This window comes from Spermophilus citellus (genome assembly GCF_964194105.1).
Source record: "Spermophilus citellus genome assembly, chromosome: 4".
In the NCBI taxonomy this organism is placed as follows: domain Eukaryota; kingdom Metazoa; phylum Chordata; class Mammalia; order Rodentia; family Sciuridae; genus Spermophilus; species Spermophilus citellus.
In genome coordinates this window covers 198,752,677-198,776,492 of record NC_138185.1, presented here as the reverse complement: position 1 = coordinate 198,776,492, position 23,816 = coordinate 198,752,677, and the positions used below count along the sequence as shown (strand labels likewise).

The 23,816-nt window shown below is 47.5% G+C and overlaps 1 protein-coding gene across 3 annotated transcripts in view; it reads left to right on the top strand.

The window, feature by feature from the left end:
- The window catches only part of MIDEAS (mitotic deacetylase associated SANT domain protein), a 67,582-nt gene that overhangs the window by 4,362 nt on the left and 39,404 nt on the right, over nucleotides 1-23,816 (top strand). For 2 of the 3 annotated variants that reach the window (XM_081293529.1, XM_081293527.1), the window contains exon 1: nucleotides 19,923-20,211. The exons of the other annotated variant lie outside the window; for it this stretch is intronic. The gene's annotated coding sequence lies outside the window, so the exon portion shown is untranslated. Of the gene's footprint in view, nucleotides 1-19,922; nucleotides 20,212-23,816 lie in introns of those variants that run through there. 3 annotated transcript variants of the gene reach the window in all.

Here is a 23,816-nt window from a genome sequence, read left to right as displayed (position 1 = left end):
GGGTTGTGGTTTTGCTCCTACCCTTGTTCAGCTCCTTAAATGTGCCTGTAGTTGGGTAAAAGTCATCACTTTTGAACTAACTGGAAGCCCTTGTTTTATTTTGTATATGTTTGTATCTCCAGACCTGGTGCTCTACTCATAGAAAGTTCCAATAAACATTTGATGATCATACAAATGGAGTAGTTGTCAAATTCTGTCCGCTTGTGCCTAAGTGCACATGCAAGCCAAGAACCATGGTTCCTGATCTTATTTCTAAACATTGACCTAAACCTGCCTTCACCTGCTTGCCAGCCTCTCTCCAGCTCCTCTTGGTTTGCACTTCGTTAGTTTTTCTCCATTCCTAGCACCTTTTTCTCCTGGGTATCAGACTTCATCTGTCCAGCTGTGGCACTGGATCCTTGTTGTCCTGTCTTGGCCTGGTTGACCTGCCTCACGATGGGCTTCTATGCTGTGGTGTCAGTCCTGAGGAGAGGCGGTTTGTTGCCTTGGGTTGGTCTGGCCCTCTTTGGGGACCCGACAGTTAGAAGGAGGTAGGATCAGCTTTCTGGCAGGTCTTATGAGAAGAGCAAAGAGCTGCTTCCAGGCTGGCTGCAGGCTTGGGCTTTGCCCAATCAGGTTTGAAACTATAAAACTAGGCTAAACTATAAAACTGAATCTTGGGGAGATCTTGGCTAGCTCTTGACATTGGGCTTGATGAGGAGGATTCCACAGCCTCCACCCAGTTCTCAAGCGATTCATCACAACCTTGTTTTGTAAGCTACATTCTTTCTTTTTTAATTGAGATATAACCTGCATACCAAAGAAGGTACCCTGTAAGCTAGATTCTTTAAATTTTTTGGTCTTATTTAAAAATAAAATCTGGTAGGTTCTTTCTTCCTCAGTTTTATCTTTTTTATTTGCAGCACTAATACATACAGTTTACAATTCAAAATTGTATATACAGTGCTGTACAGTAGAAAGTAAGTCTCAGAAATAATCTCAACGTAGACAAGAGACTACTATATATGTATATATGTATGTAAATGTAATAGGATTAGAAAAACAAGTATCTATCCCCGGCCACACACATGCCAGGCAAGCGCGCTATCGCTTGAGCCACATCCCCAGCCCTACAGTTTGACATTCTTTACCCATTCTTTCAGATGTAGTCCTAGCAGATAGAAGAAAACATACATACATACATAAACAAATGCGAACAAATGATACACTAAGGTATCTTGCAAGGTATAGATTGTTCTATATCAATACATTCAAAGCTGACTTATTTTTTTCCAATGGCTAAATTGTATTCCACTATATAAAAATGATATAATTTATTTTACTAGACACTTATTGAAGAACATTTGGTATGTTTCCAATTATTTGCAACTACATATAATGTTGAAATTAATATGTTGAATTCACTTTTTTTTTTTTTTTTTTGGTATTGGGGATTGAACTCAGGGACACTCAACCACTGAGCCACAATCCCAGCCCTATTTTGTATTTTATTTAGAGAAAGGGTCTCACTGAGTTGCTTAGTGCCTTGCCGTTGCTGAGGCTGACTTTTGAACTCGTGATCCTCTTGCCTTAGCCTCCTGAGCCTCTGGGATTACAGGTGTGTGCCACCACCTCCAGCTTAAATTCACATTTTTTTTTAAAGAGAGAGAGAATTTTTTTAATATTTATTTTTTAGTTTTCGGCGGAAACATCTTTGTTTGTATGAGGTGCTGAGGATCGAACCCGGGCCGCACGCATGCCAGGCGAGTGTGCTACCGCTTGAGCCACATCCCCAGCCCCTAAATTCACATTTTTTAAAAAATATTTTTTAGTTATTGATTGATCTTTATTTTATTTATTTATTTATTTATTTATTTATTTATTTATATGTGGTGCTGAGAATTGAACCCAGTGCCTCACACATGCAAGGCAAGCACTCTACCACTGAGCCACAACCCTAGCCCTTGAATTCACTTTTAATTGAAAAAATTTTCATGACCATTATAGGGTGAAACTGGAATTTCCATAGAAAACTATTTCTGAGAAGTTATATATTATTAGTGAATTTAACAATTCAGTATTTTCCAGGATCTACAGTTTCACAAAATGATCAACTTTTAGTTTCCTTAGACATTACACAAATATTCAGAAAGGAAATACTTAGAAGAAAAAAAATAAGGGCTGGGGTTGTAGCTCAGTGATAGAGTGCTTGCCTAGTACATGTGAGGCCCTGGGTTCGATCCTCAGCATCACATAAAAATAAATAAATAAAATAAAGGTAGTGTGTCCAACTACAACTAAAAAATAAATATATATATTTTTTGAATTTTAATAATTATTTATTTTTTAGTTTTCGGCAGACCCAACATCTTTGTTTGTATGTGGTGCTGAGGATTGAACCCGGGCCGCACACATGCAGGCGAGCACGCTACCACTTGAGCCACATCCCCAGCCCCATTATTGCATTCTTAATTGATTTTTTTTTTCATTTTTTTTGCAGTGCTGGGGCTCAAACCTGGACTTCTATAAGTTGAACTTTGTGCAGTATTACTGAGCTCGCAACACACTAGCCTTAATCGATCTTAGTTGCTATCAACCTAATTAAGTCCCCAAAGTCTTCTAACCAGATTCATTTAAGTCTAAGTCTAATGTTAACAACAAGATCACTTAGTGTTTTCTAAGTGTGGATCATAGATTGTGCAATGCCAAGGAGATAAATTCTCCCATTTCCCATGAGACAAGGAGAAGGCCCAGGAACATAGAAGTGGCACTCCTGGAAGAACAGGTAGTGTGGCCAGCTGTCCTTGCCAGGCCTTTATGCAATAGCCATGGAGCGCTCACCACTGAGTCTGGCACAATGAGGGGTGCAAAGGGATCCCACATGCTTCTTCCCCAACAAGGTATGCAGCCTAGTTTCTGACACAGGTCAGACCCAAAGGGAAGAGCTGGCTAAGGGAGAATCTGTCACTGGGAAGATGGAATATGGTGGAGTCGTCAGCATGTGAGGTGAAAACTGAAACTATAATCAAAATTAACCTTGAAAGTCCTTTAAGAAGACACTAGGTAGACAGCAGCCATACTGGCTCTTGATATTTGAGTTTATCTGAATCTGTTCCTTTAGTCTTAGAAGTTGTAGTTTCGCCAGGTTCAGTGATGCACACCTGGAGTCCCAGCAACTGGGGAGACTGAGGCAGGAGCATTGCAAGTTCAAAGCCATCTTCAGCAATTTACTGTGGCCTTAGGTAACTTAGTGAGATCCTGTCTCAAAATAAAAAATAAAAAGGGCTAGGGATGTGGCTCAATGGTTAAACGCTCCGGGTTCAATCTCTGGTTAATAATAATAACAATAATAATAATAACAATAATAATAATAATAATAATAAGTTGTTTCTAAGGTTGAGTACCAGTAGTGGGGGCCATGTAATATGAAATAGGCATGTGTTTAAATGCTACAGCCTCACTCAACACACAGAGATGTTTGTTCTGTGATATCCCTATGGCAGCAGACTCTGGGCTCTTAGCCCATGGGCTAACCCCTGATTGAAACAGCGGGTTTATGCGGCTTTTGCTTGTTCTGTTTTTTTCCTTCTTTCCCTCCCTCCCTTGCTTTCTCTTCTTTTCTTCTGCTGAGCTTGACTATTTCAATTTGTATCAGTTGAATGGACATACTAAGAGAGTCCATTGTCAAGGGCCTCAGGAGAAGATCATCAGACTGAAAGTTAGGAAATAACCATAGGAGGTTAAGCAAGAAAAGCCCTTAGAATGGACGAGCAAGATGTAATAGAGAAGAGACTATGGAGTAGGTTTAAACCTTTGTTCACCCAAGATTGCAGATGAAAGCTCATGCTTGGGTTGCCCTGTGCTTGGTGTGGGGCTGGGAGAGGGTAGTGCCCATGTGTAGTGGGCACCTTGCTGTAAGGCCCTGACCCACCAAGTGCCCTCTCCGGTCTCCCTATTGCATTATAAGGGGTCTACCTGTGTGAATCTGTCTACTTCCTCTTCAGACATCCTAGGGCAACTCAGAAGCTAACAACTATGCTCTGGCCCCTTTTGCACTTGCACTAGAAATGATGGGAAGGTTCAGGTTTTCTTTCACCGTCTCTCCAGGGAAGCTGTGCTGACCCAGCAGATGGCTTTTAGGATCTGACTTCTGTAATTATGGACAAAAAGAAAACCGGCCCTAGCGATAGCAGGGCTAGCCTTGCCCCTCGTGCTTTACAGGGTGCTTTCCTTCATCTTTTTCATTCTTTCACACACTCATGTTACTTGCATTTATTGAGCTCCTACTGTGTGTTTGGCTCTGGGGATACAAAGATAAAGAAGATTCAGGCTCCCCCTTTCAGGTGCTCACAGTCTGAGGGGAACAATCATGCACAAAAGCCAAGATCATTAAATACCACAGAAATCAATGTGAAAGTGTTCAGGGATTTCCCGGACTCAGAAGAGGGGATTGGTTACTTCTTCCGGGGCTGGGAGGTAGGGGGAGCAGAATGTCAGGAAAGGCCTGGGACGGACTTGTGCCTTTCATATTGTCTGTGCTCAGTTACTTCTGTGGCATTAATGAACAAGAGGCTGCCCGAGGGGCCCAAGAAATGAGTAGGCTCCCGCCAAGTGGTGTCAGGGCATTCTAGGCACAGGGAGCAGCTCAGGCAAGTCCTGGAGGCAGCACACAACACAATCTGATTGGGAACTAACTGAATTGGAGGGTCATGAAGGAGCAAAGGCAGGAGGGGCAGGCAGGTCTTAGGCTGGCCATGCTTTTTGGCTAAGAGGTTTGGACCTTCTTCTGAATCAGTAGGGGCTGCTGAGGATGAGATGGAGTGTGTAGTGGCACCTTGCTCCAAAGCCTGGCCCCTGTGTACCCTCTTAAGGCTCCCCATTGCATTATAAGGGTGTGAATTGTCTACGGACACCCAGAAGGTAGATCAGATTCTCATTCTCTCTCTCTCTCTCTCTCTCTCTCTCTCTCTCTCTCTGTGTATGTGTGTGTGTGTAGTATTGAATACAGGAACACTCTACTATTGAGCTACTGAGCTATTATCCCTGGCCCTTCTTTATTTTTGAGACAGAGTCTTGCTAAGTTGCCCAGGCTGGCCTCAAACTTGCCCTCCTCCTGCCACAGCCTCTCAGGTATGCTTCCCAGCTTGGTGTGTGCATTTTAGGTAGACCCTACTCACAGAGGAAAAGATGGAGGCTTAAGCACGGTGTTGTCCCAGAGGCCAGAGGAGCCAAGTGTTGTCCTTGGGCAAGACTCACAGAGCTATAGGGTGTTTGTGGGGTACCCCCTTGGTTTTCAGGCTAGAGGTTAGAGTTTTGGCTTCTGGTTTTGTCTATGGCTTCAGGTTGAAGGAAATGCTGAGGTGATCCAGGTCTTAGGTCTACAAATAGCAGAAGCTGAGTCTGGCAAACTTGAGGAGAAAAGGAATTTATTGGAAGGGTATATGGTGGCTCAATGAATGTTCTGGAAGGCTGTGAATAGCAAGTCTCAGAAATCAATCAGGACTTATGGGAAGTTGAGTGACCAGAACCAAAGCCAGGATGGTGTAGACACTGGCTTGTGTTCACTGCTGTGAGCAGACTTGGAGGCTACCATTCCCTCCAGAATGTGTTCTGAACTCTACAGGACTTTTTGTGCCACTTACTCTAGGGGCAAAGCCCAGGTTGAACATCCAGTCAGCCCAGGTTCATATGCCTGTTTCTTGCTGTTGGTCCTGAAAAACAAGGCTCTGGAGACTGCAGCTTTCTCATTGGTAGGTGGAACTCTGCTTCCCATCAGGACTCAATGTCAGTTGCATGAAACCAGGACAGGGGTGCACATGCTAGGGGGATAGGTGGCCTCCATAGAATCTGAAGCCCATTCTAGACCTCAGACTGGAATGATTGGGCAGTGCTGGATGCAGGAGGAGAAGACAAGATGTTCCCCTTGGACCACTGAACACATCCATGTCATGTTCATCTTTTTGGACATCTTTCCAAATTCTTAGCTCTAGCTGAGCTTTAGGATTCTTATATGCTCTAGAGATCTGAACATCTCATTAACAATTGGGTTTCTCCTCTGGAATCTAAACTATTCTAGTGGAAAAGAATCATCCACATCTGGATCCTGCACATTGGATTCCACTTGGAAAACTTCACCACTGCATTCTGAGGACTTCTGTTTCTCTAACAGGATTCTTTTTCTGCTCCTCTTCCGGGGTTGGGCAAGACTCACAGAGCTATGGGGTATTTGTGGGGTACTACCTTGCTTTTCAGGCTAGAGGTTGGAGTTTTGGCTTCAACCTGTGAAAACAGTTGAGTTCCCTGGTGCCCAAGTTGTTCCCACGACAGCAGCAGGCACCTTTTTAGTTCTGAAGATGTCAGTCTATTAAGTGTTCTACCCAGTCTCCTGCTAGAGAGAGCCAAAGGAGCTCAGGCTTTGTGTGCCTGGGGATGTTGGCATCAACTTCACATCCTTGCCCAGTTTTCTCATGCAAAATCCAGGTGAGCTCCAGCCCCTTCCTTGTCCTAGATAGTCTAGTTATAGTTCTTTGAAACAAGGGCCCCTTGATTGGAATTGTGGTCATTCAATTCCAATAACCTTAGACAAAGGAATCAATTTCCAAAAAAAAAAAAAAAGAAGAAGGAGGAGGAGGAGGAGGAGGAGGAGGAGGAGGAGGAGGAGGAGGAAAGGAAGGAAGGAAGGAAGGAAGGAAGGAAGGAAGGAAGGAAGGAAGGAAGGGGAAGGAAGGAAGGAAGGAAGGAAGGAAGGAAGGAAGGAAGGAAGGAAGGAAGGAAGGAAGGAAGGAAGGAAAACGTGGTGTTGAACTTACCAACTCTTGGCTATGGTGACTGCGAGTGGGCCAAGACTTTTCCTCTGGTGCCTCCAAGTGGAAAGCCACTGCTGGCATGATGCTGAGTGTATCATAGGCTGGGTTCTTGCAGCCCCAGACTGGAAGTGATCCTCGTGTTGGTCAGGATGGCCCCCAGAAGGGGAGGGGACAGGACGTTCCTGGACAGTATTGACTCTGGCCTAATTTACACTGAACTTACCCATTTGTGTCAAGATAAAATGAAATTGTGGAGATAAAAGTGGGAATGAACTCTCAAAGAACCTGAGTTATTTTACCAAAACACAGCTTTAGTCATGTCACTTTTTTTTTTGGGGGGGGGAGTCCGGGTCTTTGCTCTGTTGCTTGGGCTGGTCTAGAACTTTCAGGACTCAAGCCATCATCCCACCTCAGCTTCCTGAGTAGTGCTTGGGAGGTACAGGCACACCCCATTGTGCCCAGTTGATGTTACTCATTTTAACGACCTTTGAGAACTGTGAGAGAAACCCCGCCTTCCTCAGAATGGCACCCAAGGCCCTCATTCGAGCCTCAGCCCACCTTCCCAACTTCTCCTGCTCTCCCCTCCAACCTAGTGCAGCCCTTTATGTTCCATCCCGCTCCTGGCTGTACTTTCACTCCTCTGGGTTTTGCTTACTGTTGCCTCTGCATGGAATGCCCTCCCAGCCCTTTTCCTCTTGGCAGATGCCCACAGGGTCTGCCAGAAGTCACTTGCTTCCAGGGTACCCTTCTGAGCTAACCACCTTGGTGTTTGTGCCACTGAACTTACCTACTGTAGAGTGCTAGAGGCAGCTGCAGGTGTGTCTGGTTCCTCATCTGCCTATTAGATTGCCTGGCACCTCACAGTGTCTCGTAGTAGGGCCTGGGAGGGATGGGGGGGGGTGTAGTGGACCTGTGCTTGGTGAGCAGGTTATCCACATGATCGCCCCCAGCTTTCCCTTTAGCATGGTGCAGCTGCCACGTTGGTTGCTCTATGTCTTCCTTAAGGCTACCAACAAGATCTTGGTGAAGATGGGAAGGGGCTTTGGGGACCCAAAGCCTGGCAACTGGCCTTGCTCACTCTGAGAACTCTGACAGGACATTCTGAGAAGGGACCTGTGTTGAGGGGCTGGTTTAAAGGTGGCAAAGACTTTCCTTCACCTCAAAGAAGGATGGATACCATCTGCCCTCAGAGGACACCTCGGTTTCTATGCCCAGCACTCTCTACTGGCTTTCTGCAGAGAACAAGTCAGCCGACCATGGGAGGAGAGACTGGTGCTCTTTCAAATGAAAGCCCTGTTCAGCAGGTCACGAGGCTGTCAAACGGGCTGTGGCTCTTCCTGTTGCAGGGTGAAGAGGAACAGATTTTTCTGACAGTGACTTCAGGGTACAGCAGGAACCCCAAAGCAGGAATATGGGGTCTCAGTTTGTCTATGAAATGGGGGTGGGGTAGATGACATGAGTCCTTTTCCACTTGGAAATTCTGCAAGCTTGTAAACAGAGCTTGGCAGGAGGTGTCTCTGTGGTGCCTCATTAGTGGGACCTGTAATTCTTTTTTTTTTTTTTTTAATATTTATTTATTTTTTTTAGTTCTCAGCCGACACAACATCTTTGTTGGTATATGGTGCTGAGGATCGAACCCGGGCTGCACGCATGCCAGGCGAGCGCGCTACCGCTTGAGCCACATCCCCAGCCCCATGGGACCTGTAATTCTTGCAGAAGCAGTTCTTGTCATTGAATAGTTATCCTGGGGTCTGTATGCCACTTAGAGAATGCTGTGGGGAACAGCTTTCCCACCATGGCTGATGAACTGGACTATCTTTCTAGAAAGACTTTTCTTTGGCACACCTATATTCCCAGCTACTTGGGAAGCTCAGGCAGGAGAATTGCAAGTTCAAAGCTAACCTGGGAAACTTAGTGACAGGAGAAGTAACTCAGTTACAGAGTACAGAGTTTCTTTTAGGAGCCCATCAATGTATATCTTTGTCCTTTAAAGAAAAAAAATTAAAATGTGTTTAATTAGTTACACATGATAGTAGAATGCATTTTGACACATCACTCATAAATGGAGTATAACTTCTCATTCTTCTGTGCATGATGTAGAGTGATACAGGTCATACATATAGGGTAATAATGTCCAATTCCATTCTCCTATCATTCCTACCCCTATACCCCCTCCTCTCCGATATCTTTGTTCTTGGCCCCTAGAAGATGAGCTCAGGGGGAGTCTGTGTGGTGGGAGGGGTGGGTTCAATGTTCAGGGAGGTGTTGGCTTATTTTGGGAGGGACAGTGTATGGAATCTGCCTTCATCTTTCTCTCCATGAGGCCTGCTTTCTCTTCCCTTTCCCCTCCCTACACTTCTCAGCCCTCTACCTTCCTATTCACATTTTTCTGTCCTCCTGCTTCATCTCTCTCCACAGCAAATCAATTGTGCTGCCTCTAGGATCCATTCAATCATAAGGTGTTACTCCAGATGCCCATCACACTGGGGAGGTGGGAAAAGTACATTTTAAGAGGACACCTGTGTGTGAGACCCTGGGTTTGATCCCCAGCCCTGAAAATAAAAAAGTAGACCTTGATTGGTGGGATTGAGAGGTGGCGCCAGGAAAACTACTTTAGAAAATAGACAATCCAGGTAATTCACACAGAACAACATATATTTTAAAATGTAAGAAAATATTAATTTACTTACTAGTATTACTCTTGGGAGTTAATTTTAAGGAAATAATTCTAAAAAGGAATAGAGCTATAAGCCTAGAGGTATTTATGTCATCATGTTAAACGCAAAATAGCAAACAAAACAAAACAAAAACAACCCCAAACTGTTAACAGCCTCGATGTTCAGCGCGGCTGTAGAATTCGTGATACTTGAATGCCGAGGTATATTGTGCTGATGTTACATTAATGATGTGAATTCATGGGAAAAATTTGAATTTTGGTGAAAATAAGTAAAACACAAAATTGCCTATGCATACATTGGGTGAGTGCATACATACTGGGTACATGGGCAGTATTAAATTAACATAATGTAAATATTGGTTTTAGGTGAATAAGTTATTGCATGTTTGAAATTACTTCATATATATAATATATTATAATATATATTATAATATATATATAATCCATACTTTTTCTTTTTTAAAGACAAGGCCTTAACATCACAGTCTTTGGATCTGGGTGGGAAGGAGGCCCAGGGAGGGACCCCAAGCCTCCCATCTGTTACCACCAGGAAGCTGGAGCTGCTCTGTCTTATCAGCCAGCCTTGCTGCATGCAGGGGCTGGAGGATTCAGATTGGCCTGGCTGCACAGGCTGGCCAACCATATAACCTCGGGGTTCACCGCGTGGACTCTGCCTCCTACGCAGGTGCTGGCAACCCCAGGTGGCCTCAGAGCCCCAGAAGATTGTTCACACCTGGGTTTCCAGGGAACCAGCTGGGTGAGCATGTAACCCTTAAGGCTCTGAGCCACCCACTCACTGTGGCCCCAGCCACAGCGGGAGGGAGCTGATTCTCTCTTCTGCAGTTCCCAACAGGCAGCAGGAGGGTGTGTGTGCTTTGCAAGCTGACCTCCTGCAGCCAGCCTCACCCAGGTGGGGCCCCAGTGAGGTAGTGTCTTGGGTGTTTCCATTCTTGCACACATTTCAATATTGAGTTGCTCTTTAGTGCGAGCCTCTTGAAGTCCCACATTCATCCCACCCACCTCTGGCTTAACAGGCAGGGCCTCTGACTCCCCATCTTACCATGAGGTCTTCTGGGAGGTGCAGCTGCAAATGGCCCTGAGGCTATGCAGCCAGTCTTCTTCTGACCTATCAGCTGTGGTATCTCTAAACTTCAGGTGCCTAGTGAATGGTCTTCTCACTCACCACTCCCCCTTGTGTTGGCCTCTTGTGCACAGCCTTTGCTTCAGAATAGGGAAATTTCTTGGCTTATGAATTCTTGCTCAGCCTTTCCCTGAGTCCAGCCTGGGAGTGTGACCAGGACAGGAAATGGAGATTCCTTGGTGTTGTTTGGAGTTCTGAGGTGGTTGGGGGTTGGACAGCCCTGGGCATAACTTGAGTGGGCAGGTTGGAGCTTGCTAGAACAGAGGCCACTACAACAGAATGCGTGTGAAGGGAACTAGGCCCAACTGGGGCCCTGGTTACCTCTAAAACATTATCTGCTAAAACCAAATTCTAGGACTGTAAAGATTCAGAGTTTTTTCATTTTGTGATCAGACTGAAATAGAACCTGTGGCTGGAGGTTTGTCAGGGTCAGAGAGGAACTGGAAAGAGCAGGGGCTTAGGGCTGGCTGGGATGCTCGTGAAGGGTACCCAGACCTGTTTCACATCTTCTAGGACAAGTAGTGCTTGTGTGTGTGTTTGGAGTAGGAGAGGCAGTGATCCATAGGCTTCCCTAATATGTCATGTTCAGTCCTAGATGTCCTGGCCCCAGTCTCATCCTCCAGTGCATCCAGCTCAGTACCCATCATTGCTGATGGCTGGAAATATTAACTGCCACAGAATCTAAGTAACAGGGTGTCTTCCTGAGTTTAGGGCCCAGTTTGTCTCAGTTCCCTAATTTAGAGACCACGTGTGTGCCCCAGGTTGTCAGCAGCTCAATTTTTTTTGAAGCTTAAAACACATTTCCATAGAAACAATGCTATAAATGGTGGTTGGGTTCCTAGGCTAGCCCACAAAGAGCCCTGGTACCACCTCAGAAGCTGCTGAAATATGATATTAGTAAAATTGAGAGCGCAAAGGCAGCAGTAAGAGTTAGCACCAGGATGTTAGAGGTTAAATGGTGTGGGTTTATTTGGGTAACTTTGTTTTCTTCTGTGAGAGGTGTCTTTCAAAGTTCTAGAGGCCTTTCTCCTGTCTAGTCATAACCCATCCTCTTCCAGTTTGCATTCCTTCTCCCGTCCTCATCATCGGGCCAAGGGCCTGGGTCTTCCTACCCCTGGGACTGTGCCCTGAGCTATTTTTATGATGGTGAAGTCCTTTTCAGTGGCCCTTGCTCCAGGGTCATGATCATGATCATCATGGTTATCCTAGTCCTTATTGTTATTTAAACTATCTTTATCAACTTAACAGAATAAACATTGCACTCTAACAATTTATACTGCTTAGAATTCTCTTCTGATTGCTTCTAAAGGTCCCTGTGAAAGTGTTAACATAAAACTTTGTAAGTCCCCCTCAACATATTTCTTTGTGCTGATTTTGTCACTTCACATGATTTCATCAAGTAGTTTCTTTGGATTGGTCCATTTATTGAGCTCATTCATATTTTGCTCCATTACCCTATCATACCATACAAGAATCTGCATGGATTTCATTTTTTTTTTTTTTTGGTTCTATATACAGGCACTACTCTTGTGGTGGTATTTTAGATTATTTTCACTGTAATTATGTGGTCAGAGCCTTAGACTGTGGCAACACAATGCCAAATCACATTCTAGAAAGATTTAAACAGTTTATGGTAGCACAGTAACGTATGTGCAGCTGTTCCCCCATAACCTTGCCAACGGCTGCATTCTTGTCTTATTTATTTACTTATTTTCACGTTGACTGGGGCCATAATGGGGCCTTAATGGTGTTCTAATTTGCATATCCTAAATTGCTGCTGAGACTATACATTTTTCCTCTTGATGATTTGCTGTTTGTGTTTCCTCATGTGTCAAACCCTGCTCATCTCCCGCAAGTGGGGAGCCTCCTTCTTACATTTATTTCTGTGAACCACTTTCCTGCTGGGAAACAGAATCCTTCCTCCTTTCCTCCCTCTCTGCTGCCAGTCTGCGCCACCCCCATCCCCACCCCCCTTCTCTGGTTCACCACCCCAGCAACTCTAGCCCTCAGCCCTCTGACTACTAGGGGTATGAGTGACAGATACTAGGGATCCCTGGAATGGGAGCTGAAGGGCAGGCGGTTGAAGGGAGGCAGGAGGCTTGTCTGTATGGTTCTTGGGGTGTGTGTGTGTGTGTGTGTGTGTGTGTGTGTGTGTCATAAAGTGATCTCCTTGGAGGGAGCTGCTCTGAGAGAGTCTGGGGAGGACCTGCAGGCTGCTAGAGCTGGAGAGAGCACTGGAGTTCATCTAGTCTAGGGGGCTTGCACAAGTGTGATGATAAATGACAGTGACCCATGGCCTAGGAAGGGGTGGGACCAACAGAAAATTGGAATGTGTGAGTTGCAGCCAAGCACCATCCCCCTTGCAGAAGGAAGGCTCACTGTGGCCTGTGTTCTATTTTTTTTTTTCATGATGAACCAGAAATTCTGAGTTTTAAAATGTTTAAAAAGTTTAAGTCTTCTGATTAAAAAAAAAGTTGGTAATAAATTCAATCAAAATAAAACATAATATATGGGTGGAAAAAATACACCCGTGAGGGAAAATGGCTTGTCAGGCTGCAGTCTATGACCCCTCATTTTATTTAACTTCCTTATTCGGGAAACAGGCCCAGAGAGGTATTCTCTGTCATATCGTAGAGAGAGAGAATCAGGGTCCAAGGGTTGAATTCCATCTGTATGACCTTGGGAGAGCCATTTAACCTTTTTGAACCTCAGCTTCCTTATCTATAAAATGGGGATAATGGCTTCCTCCCAGGGTGCTGAGTGGATCCAGTGGGCCTGCATTGTGTCAAGCGTGTAGCAGAAGCTTGACAGAAGTTAGATAGGTCCTATGTAGGGTCATCCAGAAAATTAGAGGAAGAACCAGGTTTAGAACTTTGCTCACATGATTCTCAATCCAGAGGTTATTCTACATAGACCTGCTTTCATGGGCATTTCTAGAGGTCATTTTTTGAAAATTTCAGGGCTACTAAGCTCAGATACAGCTCTGAGGACTTGGCACTGTAGGCCCCAGAACCAGGAGACCAAGCATCAGTTGTAATAAGAATAATAACACCATACACCATTGAACCCAATAAGCCATTGATTATAATATGCATCATTATTTTATGTACTGCTAAGAAAGAGAAAATGTTGCTAATTAAGCCATACATGCAAGCTGGGTGTGGTGGCACACTCCTGTAGTCCCAGCTATTTGGGAGGCCGAAGCGGGAGGATCACTTGAACCCAGAAGTTCAAAGCCAAGCTGAGCATCATAGTGAGACCCCATCTCTCTCTCTCCTCTCTCTCTCTCTCTGTCTCACACACACATACTCTCTCTCTCTCTCTCTCTCCCTCTCTCTCTCTCTCTCACACACACACACACCAAAAAAAGAAAAAAATCATATGCTGTCCATTTGAAGAAGCATCCTGATTTCTGAGATATTAGAGTGGAAAAATACCTTTTTGAATCAATGAAATAGAATAGGAGTAAAAGTAATAATGATATGTTATATTTTATTATTTAAAATTTTCATATATACTGTTTCATTCATGCACTTATCACAAGCATCACCACAGATAGCAAGGGGAGGAAGATCTAGGCTGTGCCCTTGAGGACCTCTGATCCTGGACCATAGAGCGCTCACCCCCAAGATGGTACAGGAAGCTGAGCAGAATAATATGTAGGCAATGGAGTAAAGATAACCAGGATGCCATGGGAGTTTAGAGGAGAGAGTGACTCTTCTGATCCTTAAGAGCAGAGGCCAAGAAGGTGTTTGGATTCCAGGGTTTATTTAGGAAGAGCCCTCAGTAGGAAGAAGGCAGTGTAGACAGGAAGAGCAGTTAAGCAAGGAAGGATGTGTTGCTGGAGCCCACAGGGAGTCCCACAGCAGGAACTACCCAGCACAGAATTGGTCCCACCAGAGGCTTCTTTGGAGGACAATTGTGTGCTCACAGTTGCTGGGGGATGAGACATCAGCCTGATAAAGGGGATCCGGGAGAGCTCCAACAGGATATACTCCAGCAGTCTTCCTCTGCTTGGAGTCAAGGAAGGATTCCTGGAAGAACTGCTGTGATGCGCCAGTCTGCTCGGAGACCTGGGTGTGGGTTTAACTGCAGATCAAGGAAGAGGGAGGCGGAGTATGAGTGTGAGGAGTAAGAGAGTGAGAAAGCAAGTGTCTTGGGGAACTTCAGGTTCTTTGGCAGTGGTCAGGATGGGGCTGGGGCAGAGCTGGGTGTTGTGTTAACAGTCTGGCTACAGACCCAGCTTTACGCAGGAGCTATGGGGAAGAGGAGCACTCTGAGGGCAGTCTGGATGTAAATAAGACTAGAAGCAAGGAGATCAGTTAGGAGATGGGGGAAAAAATTATAGCCAACACCTATCAAAGATTTAATGTGTACCAGACATTTGTAAGTCCTTACCATCTTCCTTTTGCAGATGTGAAAACTAAGTGATTAAGTACCTTGCTTCAAGTCACAAGGTTAGTATGAGCCAAATTCAGGTCTTAACCTATGCTTTTAACCTGTACGCTCCCTTGAAGATGAATTTTAGATTCTAGTCTACCACTTATCAGTATTTTTTTTTTAATTTAAAAATAATGCTTTAGGACTGGGGTTGTGGCTCAGCAGGAGGTAGAGCACTTGCCTAGCACGTGTGAGGCCCTGGATTTGATCCTCAGCACCACATATAAATAAATAAAATAAACATATTGTGTCCAACTACAACTAAAAGATAAATACTTAAAAAAAAACTTTTAAAAATAATACTTTAAAGCATGCCCCATGGCACTCATTTTATCTCTGGGGATCCCATTTCTCCTGGACCACTGCCACAAAATAGGGAAGCCAGGCACCAGAGGACAGTCAGTGAGGGTCCAGGGCTCCTTCTGCAGGGAATGTGGGACTGTGCTGAAGTAAAGGCTCAGGGAAGCTGGCAGCTCTCCCTCTGTGAAGAAGAGTGTTTCTGTTCGGTGTCTTCCCTGGCAGCCACACCTGTTTTGTCCTTCTCCCTACACCAAGCCAGACGTCTCTCCCAGAGTGACAGCAGCAACTGGGAACATCTACAGAAGTTCCCTCTCAGGGCTGACAAAGGCACTCAGAACCTGGCCCAGGCCTGTAGGGGAAGGAGGCCAGGGAGGGGCAGGTGGGAGGGTCGAGAGATGCAGACAGCTGTGGGCTGGTGTGGCAGGCATGGCCCTGCCCCAGAACAGGTGAAGTAAGTGTGAGCTGAGAGGGGGGTCCCCTGGGGTTTCAAGGGTATTAGAGAGTACAGTGACATCTCAATATACAGTGGCTTAACTTAGTGCCTGGGGTGGTGTTGAGCTCTCTGCTTCCTCAAAGGACCAGGTAAGAAGGGTGAGGAGGTGCTGGGGTTGTATCTCAGTGGTAGAGCATTAGCACGCAGCGGGCGCTGGGTTCGATCCTCAGCACCACCTAAAAATAAATAAATAAAAGAAAGGTATTGTGTGTATCTACAACTAAAAAAATATTTTTTAAAAGAAGAAAGAAGGGGTGAGGGGAAGGTACAGGTGTCAGAGTGGTGACAGCACTGTGGGAAAGAGTGGTGGAAAGGACACGAAGGGTGGCCTTGGAGGAATACCTCAAATGGGACACTGAATAAATGCTGGAAAACGTTTCCCTGGGCAGATCCCAACAGAGGTTCCTAACAGAGGTATCACTCAGTGGGGTCTTTTCAGGAGGAAAAAAAAAATCTTGCCTGGAAAGGGAGAAGCTTTTTTGGGAGAAGGAACTTTAGGGTAAAATAGTTAAGAATAACAGGTATAAGCCCTTATGCTTACATAGCATGCTGCAGTTGTAAAACACTCTTTTGTCCAGTTGATCCTTTCAGGCCCCTTGAACTTGGGCACTCTTTCCTCGTTCATGCAACCAACATGGCACATCTATTGGGAGCCAAAAAAAAAAAAAAAAGTGAAGCTCAGAGAAGGTTAGCAGCAACTTTCCTAAGATCATGCAATAGGTTTATTTTAGTTAGACAAGACCCAACCTCAGTCCTGGTTCCTTATTATTTTTACAACTTTCTCTTTCTTCGGTTATAACTGTAGGCAATGACGTCCTGGAGGTAGGACCTTTATTCTGCAAAGGGAATTGACAGTAGGAACACAATATGAAACCTGGCATTTTGTGATGCCCTCAACCGTATTTGTTCCCCTGATTCCTCACACTCTAAAGTTTAAGCACTTAACACACTACATGTGCTGGCCTAGATGGAAAGATCCTAGCAGAGAAGGGACAGTGGAAAAAGGCATGCAGGCCTGGGGCAGGTCTGGGTGGTGTTGAGATCCTGGCTTCCTTGGAAGCTTTTATTTTTCAACAGCTTTATTGAGATATAATTGATATACCATAAAATTTACCTTTGGAAGATTTTAATGGTCTGGACATAGGGGAGGACTATGCAGCGCAGTGCTGGGCCACTCCGAACAGAATCCAGAGCAGAGAGCCAATGCGATGCCAGGAAGCCTCTGAAATAAAACTCTACCCTCACTGGAACCTGGAGTTTGAAAACTTGTCCAAGGTCCTTTGCTTCCTGGAGTGTTTCTTTCTCAACAATTACCTCCCAGGAACTGGAGCTCAGTACTCCTCTCTTTCCCGTGCTGTGTGAAGAAGGGGAACGGTAGGGAAAATATCACTCTATGGGTAAAGTCTAAAGAAGACCTCCCCACCCCCAACCTCAAAAGGTCACCTTCTTAGTTGTCCCAGAGGCTTGAAGGAGGTGCTAGAGCTTCTAAAACCAAAACTTTCACTTCACATGTCAGTGATTCTGCATTGTCATATCTGCAGCAAGACTGACCTGCAGGTCTTTCCCAGAAAGGCCGCAGCTTTCTTTGCACATCCTCTTCTGCCTGCTGTGGCTATAGACTTCTCCTCCTGCCAAGCAGGGAATCGTCTCTGAGTCCTCCTTTCCTGAGCACCCATGTGCCCCCTTTCCTCTCTCTGAGATGGCTCAAATTTGGAAGTTTAGTCTGAACGAAAGGTTGTGCTGCGCCAAGGTGAGCAGGGTTCCTTCAGGGTAACTGACTTTTCAGTATCTCTTGCGTCCACTCCCCATGCTGTTCCTGGATCAGGCAGCCCAGTGTGGGACAGGGAGGAAGTCCTTGCAGGACAGAGCTGGGGAGTGTCCTTTGGAGTGGCTCCCACTTCTTTCCTGGAGGCTGGGCCCTGGCGCATGGTGGAGGCTCTTCTAAGAATGTGCTCCCAGCTGGGTTTTCTTGTTAGTTGGGAATGTCCCTGGGCTGGTCTATGCTTGCTCTCTGGGGCTTCCTCTAGGCTGGCCCCAAGCCAGTTGCAGGGGTGGGCCCTCAGGGAGGTCAGGATGGCTGCAGTTCTGCAGAAGAACCTGGCAGCAGCGGGCACTGGAGGCCAAGAGGTTTGGCTTTTGTTTCCTTCACTTGGATGAGTTGCCAGTGGGAGGGAAGAAACTGGCAAATAGAAAGAGCAAAAAGGCTTTTTACACTGAGTTTCTGAGAGTCTAGCTTCTACTGGGGGTAAGGCCAGGCTACATGCCTGAGCACCTTAGTCCCTTGATTGCTTGCTACTTTACTCTGTGGGAGATTGGAAGAAGAGCAGAGAAGTGACAGATAACTGGCTTGCCTTGTGACCTCGTGCAATGCACATAACCTTTCTGAACCTGAGTCCTCATGCACAGAATAAGAGGGATACAGCTCTCTCACACACAGCCTTGTTCAGTAGGCTGTATGGGAAATGCTGTAAGACTTGTCAGGAGCAATACAGTCATCTTGGATGCTAAATCTGGGAGCCTGGGCTTTTTTCTGTAGAAGGTGGTTTCCCTGGCTCCTCCATTCACTTTTTACAAATGTAGAAAGATGGATCTTAAATTTGATGGCATTTTAAGAGGTCATAGGATCTAGTCCCTTGGCATAATTACTGGTATTTTGTAGATAAGATTATTTTAAGTGGTCATTACTTTGACATATCTGTCATAACATGGGACAAATAAGCCCTTTTCCTCTGAGTGAGGTGTGACTTCCTGGTGCATAACAGGTAAGCCAGCCAGCAAAGCTGTAGAAGAGGAGGGAGAGACCTACCCCTTAGGAGCTAGTGTAGGTTTTGCAGGGTTTCTAAGTAGAAGGTCCTCATGTTGGCATCCACTCCCTAGGAGGGGTGGGAGGTATGGGAGTGTGGGGGATGGGGAGTGTGAAAGTCCAGGTCCTGTAGGCTCAGGGCGTGTGAGAGAATCATATTCTGCTCTTCTAAGAAGACAAGGGATGCATCAGACTCTTAGGATGGGCCACAGGGAAAAGTAACTACCAAAACAGTATATTCATTCTTCGATGGTTTTTCCTTCAAAGGAAATTCTCTTTTTGACTCATCTCCTTAAAAAAATAACAAAACACCAAAATCATGGAAGGAAAAACAGAGCACTTTCCCCTGAGTTTCCTCTGGCCCTGCAAGACCTCCTGCTCTGCTGCAGTTGTTTCCCATCTTCCCTCCAGTCAGGCAAACAAGCAACAGGACTTGGACCAGAAAATTATCAGGGGGGTATTTAGAGAAGGCAGGGAGAAATGTGCGCCTGGAGAGAAGTTTCCCAACCTGGCCTAGAATTCAACCCAGGAGCTTTTCATCACCTAAGTAATGGCCTTGTGGGTCTTTCGTGGGGCCCATTTCTCCATAACCCTGATACCATTGGGAGGCTGGTGGATGCCGGTGGGCCAGAAAGTGACACTCAGGGAGGCTGTTAATGAAGTGTCTTGGAGAGTACTGTGCACCATTTACCGTATCCAAAGCCAGAGTTTTCTTTTGTGGAAGAAAGCGACTTGTGCCCTCCCCAGCATCACACACAGTTTCCTGGCAGGCTTGATGGGTTTCCAAACATTTCGTCACCGTCTCTTCCTGACCTTGGTGTGCAAGGAACGAGCCGCGTGGCCTGTTAGTTCCAGCTAAGCCATCGGGGGCGCCGGCCTGAGATGGGGGAGGGTGGCGACCGACTCCGGAGTGGAGGTGAGGTCTGCTGGAAATCCCCAGCCCCGGCAGCCGCCGGAGGTTTAAAGACGCCTTCCTCGGCCTTATTTGGTCGCAGGAAGTGGGCGGCGCTGGGCCTGCTGGCGGAGAGGCTGCCCGGAGACAGTTGTGCTGATGAAGTGGTAGAGCTGGTTCCTGCTCGCCGCGGTGCGGCGCGCGCCGGCCGGCCGCTGGGCGCTCAGCGCTCCCAGCCTCGAGTTGTGCAATCCTTTGTAGCACGCCAGAGTCCTCCTTCGCTGTTGCCTCTCTCTCTCTCTCTCTTTTTTTCAAGCTGTGAGCTCAACCGATGAGTCAGAGCCGTGCAATCCTGACACTGCATCGCAGGACTGGGGGTGACACAGAGGGAGGGAAGAGCGCTCGCGAGGTGGACAGTACAGGCGCGGGGCGCGCCGAGGTTCCTGCGCCGCAAGCGGGGGGTGACAGCCCGCGTCCCGCCCGGGCCCTGCCAGCAAACTTCCCAGCTTTAGGAGGCGCTGGCTGGTGGAAGACCTGCGAATACCGCGGGGAGGCGACGGCGCCTGTTTGTTTTTAAAATCGGAGAGTGCGTGCAAGCGGCCGGAGTCCAGGAGGCGACCGAAGGCTGCGGCCCGCGGCGGAAGGGGGACAGCAGAGGCCCGAGCTCAGGCAGGAGCGAGGTAAGTGGGCTACACAGCAGACGGCCGAGGCCTGCACGCGGCGGGGGCAGCTAGGAGACCCTGGCGGCGCGCAAACGGTGGCTACTCGCTCCACGGGCTGCAGCTCTGCAGGCGCGGCCCGAAGCCCGGGTGCGGGGATGCCGGGGCCGCCACGCGCCAACTTCTAAGGCCTGGGCGGCGGTGGGAGCTGGTGCGTGTGAACGCGCGTGGGCTGCCCGCAGTCCACTCCCGCGCGGCCCGCACCCTGCGCCCGCAGCTGCGTGTGCAGCGCAACCCCACGGTGTTTGTGCAGCTACGCAGCTCGCGCGCGGCCCCCGCCCACCCGGGCGCGGCCCCGGCAGGAAAACCCTCCAAGCCTCCCAGCCCGCGGCGGCGGCGGCGGCGGCGGCTCAGGAACACTACTGCTCCTCCTCTGCCCGAGCGAAACGTGGTGTCCTTAGGGACCGGCTGGCGTGACGGAGCTCAGGCCCCGGAGGCGCGGCGAGGGGCTGGCGAGCTGCGGAAACTTGGCGCTGAAGCCCTTTTCCTTTCCAGCATGCTCGGGAAAGTGGGCTGGGGCACTGTGTCGGCGCCGGGACTCTGGGGGGCAGAGGTGCACCGGAGGAAGGGAACTGGAGCAAGTGTACTAGAGGCCTAGACTGGAGCGTTGAGCGCGGGCGGGCAGGTGGGCGAGCGCAGAGCCTCCTCACCCCGCGCACCCTGGCGCTACTGGCGCACCTCAGACCTGTCATCTGCCTTGCCCGCCCCCGCATGCCCGCGCCGCAGCGGCCCTCGGAGCCCGCGCGGCGCCTGCCCAGGTGCTGTGATCCGGGGTGCTTGTCGGGAACGCCGGAGCCCAGGTTCCTTTGGGCCCTGCATATGGCTGGCTCCGTGGAGTTAATCACCTCACCACCACCACAGAGAGAGAGAGAGAGAGAGAGAGAGAGAGAGAGAGAGAGAGAGAGAGAACATTCACACAGGAGCGTGAGCACCAGGTTGCCCCTCCTGGGCCCCCACCCACTCTGGGTAAAGGCTGACTGGAGGCTGAGGAGCCTGGTGCACCCTAGAGCTTTCAAGCCTCAGCCCCAAGCAGACCTGAAGGAGGTGCTTGCCACCCAAAGGGGAGGCCACTGAGCATACCAGCTCATCCTCTAGCTGCTGGAAGGATGAAAGGGGAAGTTACTTGCCCCATTTAAAACTCTGTTGGCCACAATTTCGGTGGCTACTTCCTGCCTCTACCATCCTGTGTTGGACGCCAGCATGTGGAGCTTACTGGAGAGTGGGAGAGTGCTGGCTGGTCCTGGCTGGCCATGGAGGCTGCTGTGGCACGTGTGTGCCCCATCCCTGTTGGCAGCGGTAGCTGGGGAGGGGAGAGGGTGTCTGGCTTCCTCCAGCAGAGGGAGCCTACCTAGCCTGGAGGTATTATCTACCTTCAGAACTGAGGGAGGTCTTGGTGAAGGTGGAAGAATTTGCAGCTCTAAGAAGCCACTTGTACCTTGGGAGCCTGGATTGAGGGGAGAGACCACTGATCTTCCTCCAGAGGCTGCCCGGGGAAGGTGTGCTGCTTGCCCCTTTAGAATCAGAGAAATGCACCCTTCTCACAGGTGTTAGATGGCTTCAGAACCAAAGGGAGGGGATGAACTTTCCCAGGTTGAGAATATATGGGTCCTCTTTTTCTCCTGTTCTGTACAGTGAATAATACCGGTATAAACATTCATAAACCTCTCATTGCATGGCTCTAGTCCAGTCTCCACTCTAATTGGATTGACCTCTGGCTGTTTCTCTGGTCTATGTAGTGCCCAGGGGACAAGGAGGTGAAGAACCTTGAGGATGACCCCCCAGTTTATACAGTTTGCTCTGGGGCAGCCCTGTCTACTTCCAGTGTGGCCTCTCCATGCATCAGGCAGAACCCCGACTCTCCCTGGCTCTGTCAGCCTACTCCAGAGTGCCCACAGGGATGAGAGCTTAACTTTAAACATGGATTTAAAAATAGTCCCATGTTTGACCCCTTGGCCTCCTGCTTTTAATAAATGGAAAAAAAGACAACATGCAGTATAGCTGCAATTGAGGGCCTCCTGTGGTTTTAAGACCCAGGAAAGGGGCTGGGGATGTGGCTCAAGCGGTATCACGTTGGCCTGGCATGCATACGGCCCAGGTTTGATCCTCAACACCACATACAAACAAAGATGTTGTGTCCGCCGAAAACTAAAAAAAAAAAAAAAAAAAAAAAAAATATATTAAAAATTCTCTTTCCTCTCTCTCTCTCTCTCTCTCTCTTTCTTAAAAAAAAAAAAGACTCAGGAAAGGTTGCTCAGTGGAGCCAAGACTTCTGGAGCAAGAGGGGAGTGGGAGGGTGATTGGGTGTGTGTGTGCATGGTGTGTGTCTTAGAAGGTGAATGGGCCTGGGTCAGGAATTTTTAGCCTTGATAGCCCCTCTCTTGTAGTTGGGTCTCCAAGAAGAAAACCTCGCTCATGGTGAAGAGGGAGTGGCCACAAGTGGCTGGGATACTCTTGCTTTTCCTTCTAGTTCGGTTTCAAATGCCACTTCTTAGGTCTTATGACAATGAGTGTTCAGAAGAAGGTCTTACCTTTGTCATCTTACGTAGTTATTTGTGCACGTACTGCAGTGTGGTAGTCAAAATTATAGACTCAGGCTAGTTTTCATATCTCCTTTTGCAGTGTTGCTGTGAGGGCTCTGAGTGTTTGGGAATTGTAGTCTCTGTTCCAGTGTAAGTTCTTTGTTGTTCCCCAGTGCCTGGCATCCAGTAGGTGTGTAGTACCTTACTTGTTGAAGTAAGTTGAATGAGTGAACAGTGGTGGACACCTGTAATCTCAGCTACTCGGGAAGCTGAGGCTGGAGGATCAAAGTTTGAGACAAGCCTCAGCAATTTAGCAAGACTGTGTCTCAAAGTAAAATAAAAAGGGCTGAGGATGTAGCTCAGTGGTAGAGTGCTTGCACGAGGCCCTGAATGGGGTTTAATTCCCAATACTACAAAATAAATAAATAAAGAAAGAAAAATAAAGAAAAAAATGTGGACTTGGCATGTGGAAGGCACAATGAGTCTCTGCTGCTGGGACCTCTTTATACTGTGTCATTAGTTTCAAAAGGATCAGTCTCCTATGAATGATTGTGGTGTTGATGAACCCAGTTTCCTGGCAGTGCCCTGAAGCTGGCCTTCTAGAACCTCTCGTCATCCTTACTGAAAGGAAAAGAGTGAAAGAGTTGTGGAGCCTCCTGCCCTGGTATCTGCTAACCTGAATATTTCCTTCTGCCAGGCTAGGTTGGCACCCTCCTGTGTGCACATGCCCTGGTGCAGGAACAGCTGCAGCAGCTCCTTTCCTGATTCACTGCAGGCTGCAGGAAATGTAGCCAGTGGTTGTATTTGGTCGAAGATATTGCTTTTGCTATTAGTACTCTGAATGTGTGGGGCTGAAGGAAATTGTTCGCTGGGCTGGGGCTAGGTGGAGCCTACTGAAATCCCAACTCTTACTAAGGGATCCGCATTTGCATTCAAAGCAACATTCAGGGTACTATGAGACTGTGAGCTCATTTTATGAATCAGAAGCATTACAGCATAACTTTAGTGCTGGAAACTGCTCTTTGGAATCCAGATCACCCTCCCTCC